Here is a 22622-nt window from a genome sequence, read left to right on the forward strand (position 1 = left end):
ATTTCCATTGTAAGAAATGTATCTTTCCCTTTGAAAAGCCTTTCATTCACTGAGAGATTTCACAACGCGTTGTCAGTGTGAATGTGAACCACAGCTTCTCCACTGAGTCATTTACAAAGCTCTGTGCTGGGTTTTGTCACTGCATGGCTTTTAAATGCTCTATGGTTTATTAACGATATTATTATTATCATTAACTATATTATTATTTTATTATTAACTATCTTAGTACTGTTATTAGTAACTCAGTTACTATTATTATTATTACTACTACTATTACTATTAACAACCATATATGGCCAAATTCTGCCATGAAATAAGACTTGGAACTGATTAATTCCACTATACTATTACCTTCAATATTATTATTGTTGTTGTTATTAATATTATTGTCAGTTGTAATGTGAACTACAACTTTCCAACTGTGTCATTTACAAAGTTGTGTGTTGTGCTTTGTCTCTGTGTGGATTTTTAATGCTCTATGGTTTCAATGCTGTACCTGGGCAGTGCGGCCAATATCTGGCCATGAAGACTGGAGATCCATCTTGTGATCCACTCAGTGACCCACAACTCCTTCTCTGCTGTTGTGTGGCCCCGTTCCTTCTGGAACAAAATCGACTCACCCCAGACAGGGAACCAACAATAGGTTAAAGAAAGGACATCATCAAATTCCAACTTGCTTTACTGCAGTCACAGGAATGTCAGTGAGCAGAGGTTGCTGACAGGAGTGTGAGTGGATTGACTTACAGACACACAAATGACCCAAGCCCACCACAGCATGGGTGATGGCTGACCACATTTGGAAACATGGCGCCGTCTGCACAGCCTGCAGAGCCAGGACCCTTGGGAGGCTGGAGAGGGCCTGTGTCAGCCCAGGTGGGTGAGCCTCCTACATAGAGGTCGGCAGGTTTGAACCTGTCTCTCAGCCGCCCTTACTGCTCAAGCACAGGGTTTGTTCACACAGCACGTTCTCCACACCCCTTCCCCTTGCCGTCCATGTTCACCCTGGCTGTGGCTGTGATTCGCATTCATAAGAGATGCAGCGTCTCCATAGGGAGAGGTCGGCCACGCCCACTACACTGATTCCCTGGAGAAGGGAACACACTCTAGTTGTGACTAATTTCAGTGTAGTCCAGAATTGAGGGGGGTCAGGGGTGGTCACAGGGACAAATTAATCCCTACAGGAGACACAAGAGGACATTTGCATGATGTTTTATCGAGTCTCTAACATTCAGATAACCTGAGTTTGATTCCTTAGAGCTATATGTTGGAAGGAGAGCATCAACTCATGCAGATTGTATTATTGTCCTATGGACAAAATACATTTACACACACACACACACACACACACACTTCTTTTAAAAATATTGTGAAACAAAGTCAGTGTGTGATATTGTAACCTTTGTGTTTCAGGGCCGAAACTCCCACCAGCAGTGGAGCAGTGTTCCCGTTGCTCCACATCTGCTGTAACGCGTGCTGTCCCTTCAGCTTTTGATCTTAGCTGTTGTGTGGGTGTAAAATGGAACCTCAGGGTGTTTTGATTTTCTTTTTTCTGATGATTAAGGAACTTGAGTATTTCTTTAGGTATTTTTGTGAGAGAATGTGTTTAGTTCTGCACCCTACACCCATTTTTTTTGTGAATTCTTTGGATTGTTGGTGTCTAACTTCTTGAGTTTTTTGTAAATTTTTGATATTAGTACTCAGTCAGATGTAGGCTTAGTGAAGATACTTTCCCAATCCAGGGGCTGTTGATTTGTCCTATTGAAAGTGTCCTTTGTCTCACAAAAGCGTTTCAGTTTCATGAGGTCCCTTTTATCATTTGTTGATCTTAGAGCCTGAACCATTGGTGTTGTGTTCAGGGGTGTGTCTTGTGTAGTAATGCATTCAAGGGTGTTTCCCATCTTCTCTTCCATGAGATTTAGTGCATACGGTTTCATATTGAGGTTCGTGATGTACATGGACTTTAGTTTTGTGAACAGTGATAAGTATGGATCTATTTTTATTCCTCTACATGGAGACACCCAGTTAGTCCAGCACAATTTGAGGAAGCTTTCATTATCCACTGTATGGTTTGGACTTCTTCATCAAATTTCAAGTGTCCATAGATTCGCAAGTTTATTTCTGGATTCTCCATTCAATTCCATTGTTGAATGTGTTTCTGCACCAATACCAAGTCGTTTTTTATTACTATTACTTTGTAGTACTGATTGATAGAAGAGACTGTGATTGCTCCCAATGTTTTTTTATTGTTCAGGACAGTTTTGGCTATTTTGGGTTTTTTTGTTTTTTTTTTTCATATGAAATTGAGAATTGATCTTTCAAGGTCTGTAAAAAAAAATGAGGTGGAATTTTGATGGGGATTACATTGAATCTGTCGTTTGCTTTTTGTAAAATGGCCAGGTTCACTAGGTTAGCCCTATCTGTCCATGAGCATGATACATCATCCCTTCTCCTGATATCTTCTTCAACTTCTTTCTTCAGGGACTTGAAGTTCTTGCCATACAGATCTTTTACCTGGTTGGTTAAACTCAACCAAAAATATTTCTTTCTAGGACCATTTATCAGGAGGACTACTGACCTCTTTGAGTAAAGTTGTATCCAGACACTTTGGTGATGGTGTTAGCAGATGTAGGAGTTCTCTGGTCAAATTTTTGGGGTTGCTTCTGTATTCTATCGCATCCACCACAAATACCAATATTTTGATTTTTTCCTTTCCAAGTTGTATCCTTTTGTTGAGTAATTGCTCTGGCTAGATCCTCAAGTACTAGGTTGAATAGATAGAGACAGGGTGCGAAGCCTAGTCTTGTCCCTGATTTTTGTAGAAAAGTCTAAATTTCTCTGCATTTAGTTTGTGTTTGGCTATTGGCTTGCTGTATATTGCTTTGATTGCATTAAGTATGTGATCTGAATACCTGATTTTTTAATATATTTAAAATGTAGGGGTATCAGATGTTATCAAAGGTTTTTTTTAGTATCTAATGAGATAATCCTGTGAGGTTTTTTTTTTTTTCAGTTTGTTTATACACTGGATTACTTTGATGGATTTTCTTATATTGAATCATCCATACATACCTGAAATGAAGCCTACTTGATCTATAATTTCTTTGGTGTGTTCCTGGATTCAGTTTGTGAGAATTTTATTTAGTATTTCTGTATCAATGTTCATAAAATAAATCGGTCTGACATTTTCTTTCTGTGCTGAAAATTTGTATACTTTAGGTATCTGGGTCACTGTAGATTCATAGAATGAGTTTAGAAATGTCCCTTCTATTTTTATTTTGTGGAATAGTTTGAGGAGTGTTGGAATTAGCTCTTCTTGGAAAATCTGGTGTAATTCTGTACTAAAACAATCTGGCCCTGGGCCTTTTTGGTTGGGTGACTTTTAATGACTGCTTCTCTTTCTTTAGGGGTTTTGGGCTATTTAAAGAGTTTGCCTGATCATGATTTAACTTGGTTAGTAGTATCTGTCTAGAAAATCATCCATTTAGTTAAGGTTTTCCAATTTGTGGAGTTCGGGTTTTTGAAGTAAGACCTAATGATTCTTTGACCTTCTTCACTGTCAGCTGTTAGGCCTCCTTTTTTATTTCAGATTTTGTTTTGGATTCTGTCTCTCTATCACTTTGGTAATTTGACTAAGGTTTGTCTATTTTTTGATTTTCTCAAAGAACTAGCAGTTGGTTTGTTTGATTCTTTGCATTGTTTTCTTTGTTTCTAATTGCTTCCTTTCAGCCAGAGTTTTGATTATTTCCTGCCTTCTACTCCTCTTTGGGGTGCTTGATTCTTCCCTTTTTTTCTAGAGTTTTCAGGTGTTTTATTGTGATGACTATTCCTGGCTGTCAACTTGACTATGTGTGAAATGAAGGATAATTCAGAAGTGGAGGCCACACCTGTGATCCAGATCTTGAGGCTGGAAGGCTGTGGGAAGCCATCCTGAGCGATTTGGACTTATGCTTACTCATAGGCCTAAGGTGGTGGCTGCTAAAATATGAGAACAATTAGCTAGAGCCTTCTCCTTGAGCTATCAGTGTGAGAAGATTCCGAGAATACCACAAGATGTTCCTACCCTAACCACGGAATGTACCTGCCTGCATTAACTCTGGGTGTCCTCTCCAGATGACCAGATGACCTCCCTTGCTTGCTTCCTGCTTCAACCCCTAGGGGTGTCTCTGCCCTTCCCTCCTTTGTCTGGTGTGAAGGATATTTCCTTCTCTGTAAGCCTTAAAACCCACTTACCTCCCAGACATTAAATGAAGCCATGACACAACCCAGACTGACTCTGACTTTGTTAGCATGCTTGGCTTCCTTTCTCTCTTCCCCCCATTTTTGACCCTCAGGTAGTGCCTCTTCGGGACCCAGGAATAACTGGACCTGCTGGACGGGTCATAGTGGCGCCTGAACAGGGACCCAAAGTAAGGTCAACTACTGGAAGACGGAGGAGAAACCCTAGGAAAAGGACTGAAGGACCCGACAGACCGCATCACTCGTGTGTCGCTGGAGGGGCAGGTGAGTGGCCAAACAATGTCGTCCGATTGTCATGGGGAAACAATTATGAAAAGAGGCTAAAGAGGCTTGATTCATAGGAGAAATCAAGCAATCATTCAGGGAGAGAGGAGTAAGAGTTAAGAAAAAAGATTTAACTAAGTTCTTTTGTTTTGTCATGAAAAATGCCCTTGGTTAGTTTTAAGTGGACCTGACATTCACCCACTAACATGGAATAGGGTTGATTAAGAAATTAATAAGATTTTGAAAACAGGTGAACCAATGTCTGATGCATTTTTTAGTTACTGGGGCCTTATACGGGACATAATAATAGATGCTGAGAATGGAGGGGAGAGTGCCCGTCTGTTAGCCGTTGCTGGCGACTTTCTGAAAGCCTCTCTGACCCATCTGCAGGGGATTGGACAATCAAAAAATACTCTCCAGAGCTCACTTTTGCTGACTTGGGAGGACAGTGAGGGAAATAATGGCTCTATTCAGCCCTTCGTGGTCCCTGGTCTGCCTGTTAACCTCTGGGAAAGAGATATTCTCTCTCAAATGAAAGTCCTTATGTGTGGTCCCAATGAGGTTATTGCTCAACAAATGCTCTCCCAGGGCTATCTCCCTGGACAGGGACTAGGCAAAAATGGACAGGGAGACCCATGCAGGTAAAAGCCAGAAACTGCTGCTGAGGCGGCCGGAGAAAAGCCTCTCACGGGCAGAATGTAAGACCAGGACTGCAGAGAAATTCCTGGGCTCTCCTTCCCTCTCCACAGGAGTGTGTGTTTGACTAGCCTTACCTTAAGTGATAAAAAATACTTTGTCTCTATCTCAATACAATAAGCTAGGATCTTAAATTCTTCAGTGTATAATGTTCATGGAATGTTCATTACAGGCCTTTTCTTCTAACCATAGGCTTTTAGAATTTTTACATAAATGATTTTCAAAGGTTGTTAGGATATATTAATGGGCTTTATCTTATATTAAACTCATCTTAAGCTTGCCCGTGGAAGACCTAAACCTCTGCTTTCAAGGTAAAAAACATTTGTTCCTTGTTTCAAACAGCAATCAAATTGGTTATTACAAAACATTGATCGTTGATTTATTACATGGAAAGTCATTTTTAGGCAAAATTAATAATTGTTATCTAAAAGATAAATTGTTAAAAAGATATCTCTATACATATTTTTATTGTTACAGATTTATACATGCATCCTATAAAAATGCACCTACTATGGGAGTAAAGCTTATATAATTAGATCACATGTTTATTCTTTTGAGTGTCCCCTTGCTTCAGCACAGATAATTGAATTGGGTGCTGTAGCTGTTCTTTTTAAAATATTAAAAATCAAACTTTTGATTTATATATTAATAATAATATACATATAACTCATAGCTTACAATTGCTTGAAATTGTTTCCTTTTTAATGCTACTAATTCTTAACTTTTAAAATACAAATGCAATTCAAAAAAATTAATCAAAATATACATATGACCATTGACAGCTTTTCAAGCTTTCTACATATGTTATTTTTTATACTTAATGTTCCAAATCAGATTAAGACAAATATTATAACTGATTATTATAGTCAGTCATTTGAGATGTTTTATTAATAATTTAATATTAATCATATTACTGAGATCCCTCATAATTCGCAGAGGCAAGTATTATGGAACAGGCCCATAGAACTTTACAACAATATTTTTATAATAAAAGAAGGGAGAATCATATCTCTATATGCCCCCAAAATTTAAAAATTTTAATGCCAAGGAACTCTAAGTGTAGAGAAGAGGCATGTTTGTGTTTTTTCTACAGGATGCTGAAGGAACATGCTAGCTGCCAGAGTATGCTGATGCTGAGACTTCTCCTTGGCTTTCGACCTTGCTCCCTAGCCTTTTGGGGCCCCTCCTGGGTCTTTTGTTGCTTTTATCATTTGGCCCCTGGGCCTTTAACAGATTAACCAGCTTTGTTAAATCACAGATCGATTCTGCCACAAACAGACCAGTTGCAGCCCACTACCATAGGCTGGACATCCAAGACTCAGCTGAAAACCCCTCTTCCGCCTACTCAGAGGTAGCAACCATCGGCCTTCAGTTCTCCACCCTTACTGCAGGCACAGAGCTTTCTTGGTTCCATAAGCGGTAGAAACGTCAATTCCGGGGAGAGTGACCTCTGGCTCCTAATAGTGGCTGAGGGTCATAAGCTGTGGAATAGCCAATGACGGGAAATATTGTGGTGCCACGAGCCAGATGCACACCTTCTCTTGGCTGCAGGGTGACTCCATGATGGGATTATTGTGAGTCCACTACCTGGATGCCTGTCACACCCACCAAGGGCCTGATTAAGCCATTGGAGTGGGATGTGATGCCAGGAGTAGATGCAACTCACATAGCCTAAGGCAGAGGCCCTGCCCTACTAGGATCTAAAAGGCCTAGTTACTGTGGTGCTGGACGTGGGGGCAAAACCACATAGCCTAAAACAGGCTCTCCACCAACCCTCTTTCCATAGCCACGCCCCAACTTAAGAAAGAAAAAAGGAGGAGATGTGGGAAGCCATCCTGAGCTATTCGGACTTATGCTTACTCATAGGCCTAAGGTGGTGGCTGCTAAAATATGAGAACAATTAACTAGAGTCTTCTCCTTGAGCTATCAGTGTGAGAAGATTCTGAGAATACCACAAGATGTTCCTGCCTTAACCATGGAATGTACCTGCCTGAATTAACTCTGGGTGTCCTCTCCAGATGACCAGATGACCTCCCTTGCTTGCTTCCTGCTTCGACCCCTAGGGGTGTCTCTGCCCTTCCCTCCTTTGTCTGGTGTGGAGGTTATTTCCTTCTCTGTAAGCCTTAAAACCCACTTACCTCCCAGACATTAAATGAAGCCATGACACAACCCAGACCGACTCTGACTTTGTTAGCGTGCTTGGCTTCCTTTCTCTCTTCCCCCCATTTTTGACCCTCAGGTAGTGCCTCTTCGGGACCAGGGAATAAATGGATCTGCTGGACGGGTCAGAAGGCACAGGCTTCTGATCTAGATCTTAGCAGGGTGATCTTGAAGCAGAATGGCTATGCAAACCTTAGCCCCAAGCAAAATAGTCCATGCATTTAATCCTGGGAGACATAGACAATCAGATCTCTGAGTTCAAATTCAACCTGGGACAAAGCAAGTTCCAGATCCAAACCTGGTTGCACACACCTTTAATCTGAGCCACACGTCCTGATGGAGGCCTATATAAGGTCAGTGGGAGAAGGAGGACTCACACTCTGCCGGCTTGCATTGACTTGCCAACACATGTTTTGCAACCTACCTCTTCAGGATTCCAGCTTGCACAGAATATCAGGTGGAACTACTAAACTATTGGACTTCCCATTCACAGTTGCCAATTGTTGGGTTGTTTGGGTTGCAGACTGTACGTTATTACAATTAATTTCCTTCATTTATGGAGACATTCCATAAGCTCTGTGACTCTAGAGAATCCTAACTAATATGATTTATATGTCGTCGATATGAGAACTTTCTGCTTTCTTTATGTAGGCATTGTACTATGAATTTAGGACTATTTTCATTGTGTCTCATAAATGTGCCTTCATTTTAATTGTGTTCTAGAAAGAACTAAATTTCTTTTTTTTTATTTCTTCCCTGACCCAGACATCAGTAAGCAGGGAGTTGTGTAGACTTTCTGTTTGTTGTTTCTTCTGTTTTTGCAGGGCAGCTTTAACCCATGGTGCTCTGACAAGGTACAAGGTGTCATTTCAATATTTTGTTATTTGTTGATTCAGGATCCATTATATGGTCAATATTGGAGAAGGATCCCTTAGGTGATGAGAAGAAGGTCTCTTCCTCTGTGTTTGCTATTGTGTTACATCCACAGTCACTGAAATGCCATTCTGTCTTTGAATGCAGGCAAAATACACAAGGCAGATATCATAAAACAGATATCAGTTGAATGTGTTTGATAAATTTATCTCTATAGACTTAGCAGCCTCACCTGTTGATACTAGTAATATATAGGCTAAATCTGCCACCACTCCTGTGGTAAATATACTACATACATATTACAAGGAGAAATATACAGGATATAATATAACAGATAAATATATATTAATTATCTTTACAAATTTTCTCAGATTATAATCTGGAGACAGTCACCTGCTAAACTTTGCTACTTGGTTAAGAAGCTGAAACTATGGCTTCTGCGTCACCCTTGGAAGAGCTGCCTGCAAGGAAGGACAACCCAGAGTCCCACATGCCTCCAGATATGACCACAGAACAGGCATGGGCCTGGGCAATGGATAATTTTGAGGCCTTGAGTGATCCCTCCTGCCAGCACCCTTGGTGCTGTGGGCCTGGGAACCCCAGCATAGCCACACTGCTGGATGAAGCTGCATTTGGAGAAGAGAGGGGACTGAAACACTGTAGAGCCTCTAATTGGGGTTGTGTAAGCCCCTTCTATTCTTATAGGCATCCCATTCTTTAGGGTGGTGTAATTTTCTTTTATAATATGTTGAAAAATATTTCCTGAGCTGTGGTTCTGGGAGTGTTCTTCTATTCCTACTATTCTTATATGTGTTCTTCTCAGCCAGGCGGTGGTGGTGCATGCCTTTAATCCCTACACTTGGGAGGCAGAGGCCGGCTGATTTCTGAGTTCAAGGCCAGCTTGGTCTACAGAGTGAGTTCGAAGACAGTCAGGGCTACACAGAAAAACCCTGGCTTGGGGTAAAAAAATGTATAGAGATCCTGCTATATCCCTCCTGGGCATATACCCAGAGGATTCCCCAGCACGTAATAAGGACACATGCTCCACTATGTTCATAGCAGCACTATTTATAATTGCCAGAAGCTGGAAAGAACCCAGGTATCCCTCAATAGAAGAATGGATGCCAAAAATGTGGTCTATCTACACAATGGAGTACTATTCAGCCATTAGAAACAATGAATTCATGAAATTCTTAGGCAAATGGATGAATCATGGTATGCACTCACTAATAAGTGGATATTAGCCTAGAAAACTGGAATACCAAAAACATAATCCACACATCAAATGAGGTACAGGAAGAACGGAGGAGTGGCCCCTTGTTCTGGAAAGACTCAGTGTAGCAGTATAGGGCAAAACCAGAACAGGGAAGTGGGAAGGGGTGGGTGGGAAAACAGGGGGAGTGAAGGAGAGCATATGGGATGTTGGTGGAGTGGGGTGCCAGAAAAGGGGAAATCATTTGAAATGTAAATAAAAAATATATCGAATAAAGAACAAAAATTAAAAAAATATGTTCTTCTCATAGTGTTCCAGATTTCATATGTGTTCTGTGTCAGGATGTGTTTAGATTTTGCATTTTTTTGTCCAATGTAGCCATTTATCCCATCATAGCTTTTATGTCTGAGATTCTCTCTTCTACCTTGTATTCAGTTGGTGATGCTTGCCTCTGTGGTTCCTGTTCTCTTTCCTAGATTTTAAAACTCCAGGACTCCATCAGTTTTTGCTTTCCTTTAGGAATGTATGAATTTCCTTTTTAATGACCCCATCATCTTTATAAGCTAGGGTTTAAGGTCATTTTCCTGACTTTAACACCAGCTTCAGTAGAGTTAGGTTATTCAGGGCTTGCTGGAGGATAGCTGGGTTCTGGTGTTGCCATATTGCTCTGGCACGTGTTGGTTTGGTTCTTACACTGGGTTGCAGACATTTTGTTACCTATAGTGTTGATTAGATCTTTCCCATCCTGACTGCCCTCGTTTGGACGAAGACAAAGTCTTAGGCCTGGCAGGGAAGTTCATGGAACAGCACACTGTTTACCTTGTCTGGTTGTACCTCAGATAGACCTGAATATTTCTAGGGTCTTATATACCTCAGCAAAAAAGGAGGCAGAGCTGTGTTCCTGGTGATGCACTCAAATGACAAATTGTATCTCATCTCTGCTGGCTAAGATATAGAGTGGTGTGACCTGGATACCCCAGGGGCTCCAGGAGGCCTCCTTAGGATGGAAAACAATGGAGTTAGGGGGACAGAATGAAGTTTAACTCTGATTTATATGCTTCAGGTAGATGTGGCAGCCAGTTCTAATTCTTAATGGGGAGATGCCTCATAGTCATGTTTATTTTGCATTGTGTCTATTTGTTTCAAGAATATTATATGGATCATTTATAGCCTTAAATATGAAAGAATATCTTCCTCAAAGTAGGAAAATTTGGTTACTTATTTCCCTGCATGTATATCACTGTGTAGCTCAACTTTTCTCTGTGTTTTAATTGTGGCTGAGAGGTAAATAATTATACAGAATAAAAATGGAAAAAGAAGCAAAACATGGTGGTGAGTTACTTTAATCCAGGCATTCAGAAGGCAGATGTAACAGAACTGAGTGGTTTTCAGGCCGGACTGATTTATATAGCATGTTCCAGACCAAAAAAGGTTTACCTTTGGAAACACTGGACCATTACTTTTTTGAAAATGGAAAATATGAATTATTTTATCTTACACCTAGTTTTAGTAGAAATGGCTTCTATTTCTGTCCATTTATTACCATACCGGCTACAGTTTGCCATAACCATTCGTTTTATTTTTGCAATATCTTCTATGTTTTCTTCTGTTGTTTTCCCAAAATGTCCTAAAAGAAACTCATAGAAGAAAAGTTAGGTCTTGCTAATTTATATGTCCTGATCAGAGTTCATCACTTAAATATGACATGACAGAAACTCAAGCAGACTTAGAGGCAAGAACCATAAAGGAACACATCTATTGACTGGTTTCCATGCCTGCTTGAACATGTGTTCTTTGATTCTTCAAATGTGTTCTTCATTCTGATGTATTCTTTGATTCTGTTAGTGAGAATTTTATTATCTTTGCATCAGTATTTATAAGGGAAATTAGTCTGAAGTTCTCTTTCTTTTGTTGGGTCATTGTGTGGTTTTCGTTCACTTTAACTGTAGCTTCAAAGAATAAGTTGAGTAGTTTCCTTCTGTGCCTATTTTGTGGAATAGTTTGAAGAATATAGGTATTAGGTCTTCTTTGAAGGTTTGACAGAACTCTGCACTAGACCCATCTGTTCCTGGGCTTTCTTTGGTTGGGAGGTTATTAATGAGACAATCTATTTATGTTGGGGTTATGGGGGTTTTTTAGATGTTTATTCAGATCCTGAATTAACTTTGCTACCTGGTATCTGTGTAGTAAATCTTCCATTTCAGCCATGTTTTCTAGTATTTTTTGACTGTTTGTTTTAGTGAATGCTTTTGTGGTAGAATCTGATTATTATTTTAATTTCATCAGTTTTTGTTCTTATGCCTCCCTTTTCCTGTCTGATTTTTTTTTTTTTTTTTTTTTTTGATTTGGGTACTGTTTCTGTGCCCTCTGATTAGTCTGGCTAAGGGTTATCTATTCTCTCAAAGAACACCCTCGTGGTATTGCTGATTCTTTTTATCATTCTTTTTGTTTATACTTGGTTGATTTTAGCCTTGAGTTGGATTATTTCCTGCCATCTACTCCTCTTGGGTGCATTTGCTTTTTTGTTCTAGAGCTTTCATTTGTGCTGCCATGGTGCTAGTGTATGTATGCTTCTTTCAGTTTCTTTTTGGAGGCATTTTGAAATCATGTACCTTCATTTTCATTAAATTCTATAGTGTCTTAATTCTTTATTTCTTCCTTGACAATGGTAGAGTATTGTTCAGGTTCCATATGTTTATAGCATTTCTGTTATTTTTGTTGCTATTGAAAACTTAGTCTGTGGTAATCTATATAGTACAAGGGAGTATTTCAATCTTTTTTTCTGTTGTGGCCTGTTTTGAAAGCAGTTGTGTGGTCAATGTCAGAGAAGGTGCCATGAGTTCCTGGGAAGAAGATACATCATTTTGCTTTAGAATGAAATGTACTATAGTTAATTGTAAAATCCATTTGGTTCATCATTTCTGTTAGTTTCACTGAGTCTCTGTTTAGTTTCTGTTTCAATGACATTTACAGTGATGAAAGTGGGGTGCTGAAGTTTCCCACTATTATTGTGTAGGGTTAAATGTGTGTTTTGACCTGTAGTAAAGTTTCTTTTATGAATCTGGGTACCCTTACTTTAGGGGGAGACATGTTCAGAATTCAGTCTTTTTCTTGTTGGATTTTCTGTTTGAAGAATGCAGAGTGTCCTTTCTCATCTCACTGGATAAATTTTTGGTTGAAAGTCTATTGGTTGTCATCTCCAGCTTGTTTCTTGGTATTATTTCCTTGAAAGATCCTGTTCCAGCCTTTTACTCTGAGATAGTGTCAGTCTTTGTTATGAAAGAGTCTTTATGCTGTAAAATGCTAGATCATCTTGGTATATTCAGTCTGATAGCCTATGTATTTTTAATGGTGAGTTGAATCCATTGTTATGTGCATGTGGTTCTCTCCTTTTGTCTTTGTTGTGATTCTATTAATATCGTGTGTCTTGTTTTTGTTTTTGTTTTTTTGTTTTTTGTTTTCGGTGTACACACCATCATTTTGTTGGGGTTTTCCTTCTAGAATTTTATGTAGAATTGGATTGGTAGATAGATATTTTATTAATTTTGTTTTTTTTTTCTGGAATTCTTCATTCTCTCCATTTATATTGATTTAATGGTTTGCTTGGTATTGTAGCTTTTGCTGCAATTTGTGTTCTCTTAGCATGTGTATGACTTATAACCGGGCTCTTCTGTTGGGGACACTTTAGTTTCCCCATTTATATCTATTGGAACTTTTGCTTAACATTGTACCCTTTGCTGGCACTTTTGTTCTCTTAGAGTATGGATGACCTCTGACCAGGCTCCTCTGTTTAGAAGTCTCATAGGTCTTCCTTTATATGTTACTTGACCACATTTCAGTTGTACTTTTGAATATTCTCTCTTTGTTCTGTGCATTCAGTATTTTGATTATTACATAACAAGAGGATTTTCTTTTCTTGTCAGATTTATTTGGAGTTCTATAGGCTTCTTGTACAATTTTCATCTCCTCCTATAGGTTGGGTAAGTTTTCTTCTATGATTTGGTTGAAAATTTTTCAGGTCCTATGATCTGGTAATGTTCACTCTCTTCTCTCTCTGTTATTATAAGATTTGATCTTTTCATTATATCCTGGATTTCCTGGATGTTTTGGATTAAAAGTTTCTTATGATTAGAAATTATGTTGACAGTTGTGACAATCTCTTTTAAGATATCTTCTGCACCTGAGAATGGGTATTTCAAACTCCACCCATTTATCTAAAACTTTTATCTTCTCCTCCTATCTTTCCAGATAAGATATAATGGGAGAGAGATGGTGATTTTTGTCTCAGCTTTAAGAAATGTGGAGAAAATTTATTTATTGTTTATTTTTTGTTTCTATCTTCAGAATTCCGAAAGTACATTATGAAATTCCATTATATCAATGCTAACAGATAAAACTTATTTAGTATGGAGAGACATAGATTGTGTTGGGAACATAGAATTTGATTGAATGTTAAGATTTATCATGTTCTGAAAAACATGGCTACTTTTTCTTTATTAGTTGCATTAAAACATGTCTTCTGTGAATTTTACAGTTTTGGTTTTCATTACATTCCTTTAACTATAAATATTATCTGGTCTGAAGCCTACATAACCACTATGTTCTTCATTTTCTCTATGTAATATACAGGCAAGTGGAGAAAGGGAAATGTTGATATTCTAGTTATAGATGCTGAACTGAGACTATATGTACGCCAGTAGTTCAAGAATAATTAAAACCACAATCGTTTGGGTAATTAGTGAAAGGGGCAAACAATTCACTACCCACACAAGAGTTAATACTGCTAAAAACAGATAATCAATGACAACTAAGTGTGCAATCATGAACTAATGATTGTAATTGTTATTACACAACTAAAGGCCACTTACATGAACATGGGAATTTTTTTTAAATCTATGCCACCAACAAAACCCTCTAAGTCATTTAATCTTATTTATCTATTTCAAGAATTAACAATAGCTGCATGAGTACTAATGTTGTGCAAATCTCCCATCTTCCATAATAAATTGCTTATATGAATAGTACACAAAAAATGTGTTGACATCGCAGGTACTGATATTGGAAAAGGAAATCCCATCTTTCTTTCAAGGCATCCTCAGAGGATAAATATCCTCAATGCACACGCATCCCGAGGACATGTTGATACTATTATCTTTTGGGCTAATAGAAGCTAGTCACTATAGTTCAGGTGGAAGAATGGACGATTACGGTACTAAACTGAATAATAAATCCAAAGGTTCCTACATTCTCATGCCCAGAAAATAAAGTTAAAACTCTAGAATAAGTAAGACCTTAATTTAATAATCGTTCAGGATGATCTAAGTCTTGTGGTATCCACACATTTACAACATCTTGATAATGCAAGCATGTAGAAAAAGGAGTCAGCCTCACAGAAACAAGGAAAAAGAGAGAAAAGTCTTGGTAAAATGTTGTTCCCTAGTTGCAATGGATCAGGATAATTTGGCATAGTGAAGGAGATCACTGGCGCATAGCCAGCAATGAGAGCTGACATGCTATGAGATAAACCTTCAGGAACATATGATTAGAGTCTGTGACGCCCCTTTGGATTACATCCTCCAATTGAAAGAGCATGGATGACTCTTGTCTTAGAACACAGTCTTGGTTTTGACCAACATCACATTTCCCTAACCTGCATGTATAATCGTTTCTAGTTTAAAAGATATTGTCCTTCTTTTTGAATGTACTCTGTCTTGGAAAACAGAATGATGGAAGGAAATCTTAGAGAAATAGAAAAAAAAAAGTTCTTTAAAAGCATTTCAGAGACCTGAGTGATTACTCAATCCTCTCTACTGAGGAAAATACAGAAGTTACTCCTGTAATAGCTATGATGTTAAAAACCACCAACAGGAAGAACCTGCCCACAAGATGATATCTGTATTGTGTCTGATGTTATAGAATATTTGCCAGACTGGCCTAGGAGAACATCTACGGACACTGCCAGGACTCACCATGATGGCCATACTCACAGGGCTGTTGTACCTGGGTGAGATATGAACAGGGGGTGTGGATGCTTACGTCTGTAAGGGAACCTACTCAACAGCCAGGTTTAATTTCACATTGACATCCTAGGGCATCCCATCTGCCTCTCAATGTGAAAAGGTCTGAGAGAAAATTTTTTTTCAAATCTTATTGTGGAACCCAGGACTGCAGTACAGGCAGGTGAGTGTCTCCAGCCATCCCCGGATTTGATTCTTCACTATGATGAGAACATCTCTATTTTACTGTCTAGAGGGCCCAATATTCACAAAGGTAGTGGGGGAAAAGCATTCATGTGATAATGTCTTCTTCCATGGTAGTGTTGTGTTCTACGTTATGATGTTGAAGGAAGATGTTCTGGGACTCAGCCTTTGATTTCTTCACAGAACACCTCCCAAAGCCAATTATCTGGGCTGAGCCACGTTCTGAGATTGCCTTACATAAACCTGTGATTATCTGGTGTCAGGGTTCCTAGGAGGCCCAGGAGTATCGTCTGTATAAAGGGAGAAGTGTAGACCCTTGGGACACTCAATTCCCTCTGGAAACCAGGAATAAGGCCAAGTTCAATATTCAATACATGACAATCGCCTATGCAGCCATCTATAAGTGTTATTATAAGAGTGATGCTGGGTTTTCAGAGCACAGTGATGCCATGGAGTTGGTTGTGACAGGTGAGTGGACACTCAGGGATCCCAGCATGGGCTTTCTCCTAAGATAGAGGTTTATTCTCCAGGAGCTCTTCTCTCAGAGTCCAATCCTGGAGGGCAATGTATGTAACTCATGATAATTTCACATTCTACTTCTTGTATGCCAGGAGCATATGGAAATCCAAGCCTGTCAGTCTGGCTCAGCCCTGATGTGACCGCTGGAGTTTTCATAGCTTTTACATGTAGCTCACACATAGGATTTGGCAGATACATTCTGATCCAGGAAGGAAAACACCACCTGTTATGGATCCTGTACTCACAGTATCAGGACAATCATTCATTCCAGGCTACATTTGTTGTGGATGCTGTTACTCCCAAACACAATGGAACATTCAGATGTTACGGCTTTTTCAAGAATAAACCTCAGGTGTGGTCAAACTCAAGTGACCCCCTTGACCTCATGGTCTCAGGTAATGCTCTCACATTGTTCTCTTTCCTAAGATGATCTCTTGCTTAGAATAGGAGGGAGGAGGTCATCATTAAAAAAAAAATCTTTTTGATACCAAAATCATTTACCCTTCATTATAAGTTTATTATTCAGCATCCCCTGAAGTAAGTTCCTCCAGCATTCACTATAGATTAGAAGAGGTGTTTGAAGGAAACGTAAAATTCTCCAAGTAATTAGACATTGTAACTATACTATTTAGATTTCTACTGTTTTCTTAAATCACCATGATGTAAAACAATACATGGAGAAAAGAGTTTATTCCATGTGATAGCTTATAGTCCATCATGGAAAGAATTAGGGGGATATACTCAAAGTAGTAACTGAAGCATAAGCCATGATTTAGTACTATTACATGCTTTTTCCCCAATATCTACTAAATTGATTTAACCTCAAGATCCAACTCTCCAGGGTCAAAATCACCCATGGATATTTGGCCTTCCCACATCAATTGTCAATAAATCAGAAATCTTTCCACATTTTTCCTGCAAGTCAATATGATACACATTTTTTGAAGTTTCATTGATGACTCTAGCTCATATGAAATTAGCAAAAAATCTAAACAGAACATGCCGTCAGTGCTATACTTAGTCCTTCATTCTCAATTGTCTTTACTTCCTAAAATACTGTTCCTAAACTCATGGTAATTTCTACTAAACAGTGGCATTTGGTATTCATAATGCACACACTCAGTCAAGTAATTGTCAGTCCCTGAGAGTTTCTATCCTCTCCAGCATTAAATTATATGCTTTTTGGAGTATTGGCTGTGAGAGCTGTGATCTTTACAATGGTCCAAGAACACATAGGCACAAAATTTTTATGCAACAACATCATATTTGAATAAACTTATGGTGCAAAATGAGGACCCACAGAACAAGGAAGGACATAGTCAAGAGCTGGGAGCTCAAACATTCACTTCTCCTTCCATTTTAGCAGATGCCAAAGAGAAGTCCCCTACCCACACTGAAGATGGTAAGTAATGACTCTCCTGGAGGGGATACACATTGTGTTGAGATATGTTGGTGAAGCTTTCAGTGAAGTTCAGAAATTAGGGCAACTGGACTTGCTCTCCAGTTAGGTGACTGGTTCCTTACACAGCTTATGGTCCAGTATCTTTCTCTACTTGTATTTTAGACCCTTTTTTACTCCACCTTTTATTTCCTGCTTTCATGAAAACATTGAATATTTTTTTCTAGGCTCCATCTCCATGAACAAACTTTAATGAGTATTTATGGGATATCACAATGTCATTTTGAGATTCTGACTGAGGACAAACCTCTTCGCTGACCTTTTATCTTATTTCTGCAAATTAAAATATCAGATTGTCCCATACTTTGACATAATTTAATGAAATTCTTTGATTCTTTGTGAACTCAGACAATGAGAACATTCAGAAAGCATGAACAATTAAGAAGCAGGTGAGAAAGAAATTTTCAAATTAAGGGAGAGGCACAAAGATTATAGTTCTGTCAGGGAGAGGGAGCCTCTATACACAACAATTTAGTGCTAGAAAATTTTGGCGTGACTTTAATTCTCTGACTTCCTTATACAGAAACACCATCCTCACACCACCAAGTCACACATTTGAAAATCTCATTAGAATGCTTTTAGCTGCCTTGGTTCTTGTGACTCTGGTGATGCTGCTGTTAGAGGCTTGGACCTTAAAGAAAGTGGAACAAGATTCAACCAGGAGATAAAAAAGAAAGACTACTGGGCTCCACACCTGAACAGACCACTGAAACGTGTCGAGCGATCCCATACATGTGTGTAAAACCTGGGTATTCCTTAAGGTTTTATACTCAGAGAAGGTCAATGTAATAAGCATATTCTGAGTGTGGGGAATTCTGGGGATTACATTCAGGAGGATTTGTCTTGTTCCTCTCGGCCTCACTCCCCACACTTCACTGTGAATACTTGCTCACTTCTCTGTTGAAAACCAGGTGTTATGCATTCTCTGAAACTTTCGGTCAGCTTCAAATAACATTTCCTCTAAATTTCCTGAGTCAATATTGTTCATCATGACTCTTTACCTTTATCACTGAGAAAGACAACAACCATACCCACAGTTAGTACATCTCCTCAAACTTCTGAGAAGTTAGGACAATTATTCTGAAGCTGTGCACTTTTCACATCAGTTTGCACTAGCACTCATGAAACACCATCTCATTAAACAAGGTGTCCACTCCATATTTGCTAATCATTATGTGCATTACTTCAAATGATCTCATAATTCCAAGTTAAAGTTATATGTGTTTGGTTCTATATTATGGACAGTCCCAGCCAGAACTAAATCCAAGGGAGAATTCTGGATATCAGGAGAGGAAACAGGTCCAGTGGTAACAAACAGAAACAACCACACACAGAAGCAGCTGGAATCTGAATTTTTTTTTTTGGTATCTCCTAGTCCAGTCCAGTTCACATCTCAAAATAAGCATCATACTCATCTGTTAAAGCTTCAGTTTTCTCAGGCAGTACAGGGTGTTTACACATAGTCCGTCCATAATCCGGTAGGACAATTGGCACATGCATTTAAACTGCTTCATCTTGGCCCTGCTGTCCTGTTAGCCTGGGATCTGATGAAGGGCGGCTCCCTGGCCTAGCTTCCCAGTGTTGATTGTGGCATTGCAGAGCTTGGGAAGCTGCCTGGCTCTCGCTGTCTTCCAAGAGCACCTCTGCCTAGTAGACCCACTGCATTCTTTACTGTGCCATGCCCTGTGCTACCACAAGCCACTGGCAATCAGCTCTGGTAGCCGCCTCTGGCCCCCAGCTCAGTGAACTAACCAGCTGCAGCCCTTAGGCCCAGCCCGGTGAACTAACTAACTACCCAGTGTCTCTCTGAGTAAAAAGTATCTACAATCTCCTGAATCACACCTGGATAAGCTAAAAAATGTTGTTTTGCCCAAGGACTCCCTGGGTGGGGTCTGCAAAGTTCCTCACAGGCTTCCATTGCTATTCAGGTAGGCCTGGGTAGATATAGTCTGTCTGCATAACAAGCAAGGTCAAGAGTAAAAGGCAGAACAGTATTAACTGGTCTGCTGTCTATGTCCCTGAGATATCCAATTCAGTTACAAAACAGAAAACCTGGCCTCTGGGGTGGGGAAAGTAGATTCAAGCTATGTACCAACTCAAATGTAAATTCTTTCTACCTTGTCCAACACCAACTTGTAAAGGCAAGGACATTCTATAAGGTTCTTCATATGTAAATATCCTTAGTCTGGGCTCAGTGTTTCAAATCTGTCTGCCAGGCAAGGATGACTAAAAACAAAAAGGAATCTGCAACTTTAGAGTTCCTGGAGAATTCTACAGCCTGGTAAAAATGCTTTTTCTACCATATTTGGAGTCATACTACAATATATCCTATATATATATATATATACAAAATGTAATTACATGAACGATTGGAACAAAGTGTTGCAGAATATTTTTGGTTGCAAGATGGATTCTTTTACATTTTAATATGCTCGGTATTACTTAAATCTGGACACTAGGAAGGAGAGTTTCAGAAGTATAGTAAATTGCCAGGGTGTTCCACAAATTTCCCAGGAGACATTTCTCACCTCTGTCTGTAAAAATTTGTTTTACAGATATCACTGGGTCACTCTGGCAGTTCTAAAGTGATACATACTTGTAATTTGAAATCTCACTCTTCACTGATGTTTACTCCAAAAGTATTTTTTAATGCCCCCTTAGTATACCTGGGTATAATCATCAATTCTGAATATTAACTTTCCCTCTAATTAGGGAAGCAAGGTTTCTTTTTAAAGACAATTTATTAATTCCTTGAAAATCTCATGCAATATATTTTGAGCATATTTCTATCCTCTCCACAGCTTCTCTCCAATAGTCCCTTATATGCATACATTTTAAGAGCTTCTGGGAAGATAAAATAATTTGTGTAAAATTAAACCTTTATTCCTTGTTAGCAGATGTTGAGTGACATATCTCTTTGACAACTTATTTATTTTAACAAAAAATATGCACAAATTATTTACTGTACTTGTCTGAGAAGGAGCACAGCATATCTTCCTCATTTCTACAGGGCATTTCTGACTTAATCTATTAATATAATGTTACTTCCAACTTCTTCAAGTGTGATCTCATTACAAAGATGTTGTTCTATATCCCTATGTTCCTGTGAGAATTTATGAGTATTGGCCATGCGACAATAAATATAGTGCTTCTACCTTGATCTTCATATTTATTGTTCTCTAAATTCATGTTGTTCCCATGAATGGCATTGCTGTATTCTTAAAGAGTTAATATTTGTTAACAGTTATGTGGTATACTCATATTTATACAACACTGGATACTCTCAAATTATTCATTATGTATTATTAAGTTCTAATTTGAGATACGACCAAAAGCACTCTTTGTCAATGTTTTCATTCCTAACATGTTGTAGGGTCAACAAAGCAGCAGGCCAGAGTTTCAAGAGGGAAAATATCAAACCAACATTACATAAGAGGCCAATAACCAGTGAGATATCACTATGAAGTGCATAAACAAATATTATTGTGGATTTTTGATTTTTTGTGCCATTATTTCACATCCTGATTTAATGGATTTACTACTTGAAAGAATCAAATTTTCTTACAGTACATTCCTTCCCTTATAATTAGATACAATGTGAGAGGCTTTCAGGAGAAAACCGGAAGCTTTCTTAACTGCTAATTAAACATGTTTATAAGGAGCTTGTGAGGAGGAAAGCACAGTGTGTTCTCAATTAGCTAATGATAACAAGGAGCTCGTGTTTTGTGCTTTAAACAGCTGGTGGAATTTAGAGTTATGGTATATTATATATCATTTTCTCATTGCAGATCTTATCCAAGTATCTACTTTATGAATCCAAGTATCTGATTTATATTCATTATTCAGAGAGACACAGAGTGTAGAAACACTAGTGTCTGAAATCTAGACCAAATATGCACCTGTAATACAATAGCTCTGTAAATATCACCTTGAGACATAAAATTCAACATTAATTATAACTAAATTCTTTCTACAGTTAAAATATAAATAACCTATTAAAGATCATTTACAAAAGAAGCAACAAAAGCAATAGCATGTAATGTCAGTTCTTCTTCCAGCTTTCTCATACAGGCTGGGCAAAGCAGGACACACATAATTATTCTATGTAAGCCAACAACACCAAGAAACACAATATGTCCATGTTACATTTAATGGCTGAAAATAGCCAATGTTACTTTTTATTATTACTTTCATTTATATATTTATTTCACTTTACATCCAGGGTGCTCTCACCCCTGACCCTTTTCTCCCAGTCTCAACATCCCATATCTTTCCACTCAATACATCCTCCCCTTAACCTCACAGGAAAGACCCCCTTAGCTACAACGAAGCCTTGGGGCATATAGTCTAGGCAAGGCAAATCATGTCCTTTCCCAAAGAAACACAACACATCAGTCCAGGTAGAGATAAGTGTTCTGACAAAAAACCAGAAACATCCCCACATGATTTTTAAAGGATCCAAATGATGTACTTGAGTTAATTTTACATCCAACCACTTTCCTGAATTTGTTTCTGAGCTGTAGAAGTTCTCTGGTTGGATTTTGGAGGTTTCTTACATATACTATCATATCATTTGCAAATAGTGACACCTTTGCTTTTTCCCTACAGGCTATGACACATTTCATTTAGTTTACCCAATCATGATTTAAGTTTCATAAGTGGTATCTGTGTAGAAAAGTATCCATTTTTTTCTAAACTGTCAAATTTTGTTGAGTATATGCTTCATTAAATTTTTAAAGAATTAAGTAATTTAGTACTAGAAAAGAAGTCCATATAACCAACTCCACCTCCCCACACAAGACAGAAACACTAAAGTGTTTTAAGACATGAAATTCACTCACCCATTTTCAGAATAAGTGAGAGAATGTTCTTTAGGAGCAAATGAAATACATGTGATCAAAGAAGGACTCAAGTACATCAGTCACATCTGTCCATCATACACAGAGTCTTAAAGAGCTGTGCATATTTCCTCATTGCTTGCTACATACTACACAGGATGTGT

At 38.6% G+C, this 22622-nt stretch overlaps 1 protein-coding gene and 1 pseudogene across 1 annotated transcript in view; both read left to right on the forward strand.

The window, feature by feature from the left end:
• The window catches only part of LOC127669705 (zinc finger protein 431-like), a gene marked incomplete at its 3' end in the record, with an annotated part of 326640 nt that overhangs the window by 38451 nt on the left and 265567 nt on the right, over positions 1-22622 (forward strand). The window lies entirely within an intron of this gene.
• Positions 805-18288, forward strand: LOC127670049 (leukocyte immunoglobulin-like receptor subfamily B member 4A; annotated as a pseudogene).

This window comes from Apodemus sylvaticus, chromosome 19 (assembly GCF_947179515.1).
Source record: "Apodemus sylvaticus chromosome 19, mApoSyl1.1, whole genome shotgun sequence".
NCBI lineage: Eukaryota > Metazoa > Chordata > Mammalia > Rodentia > Muridae > Apodemus > Apodemus sylvaticus.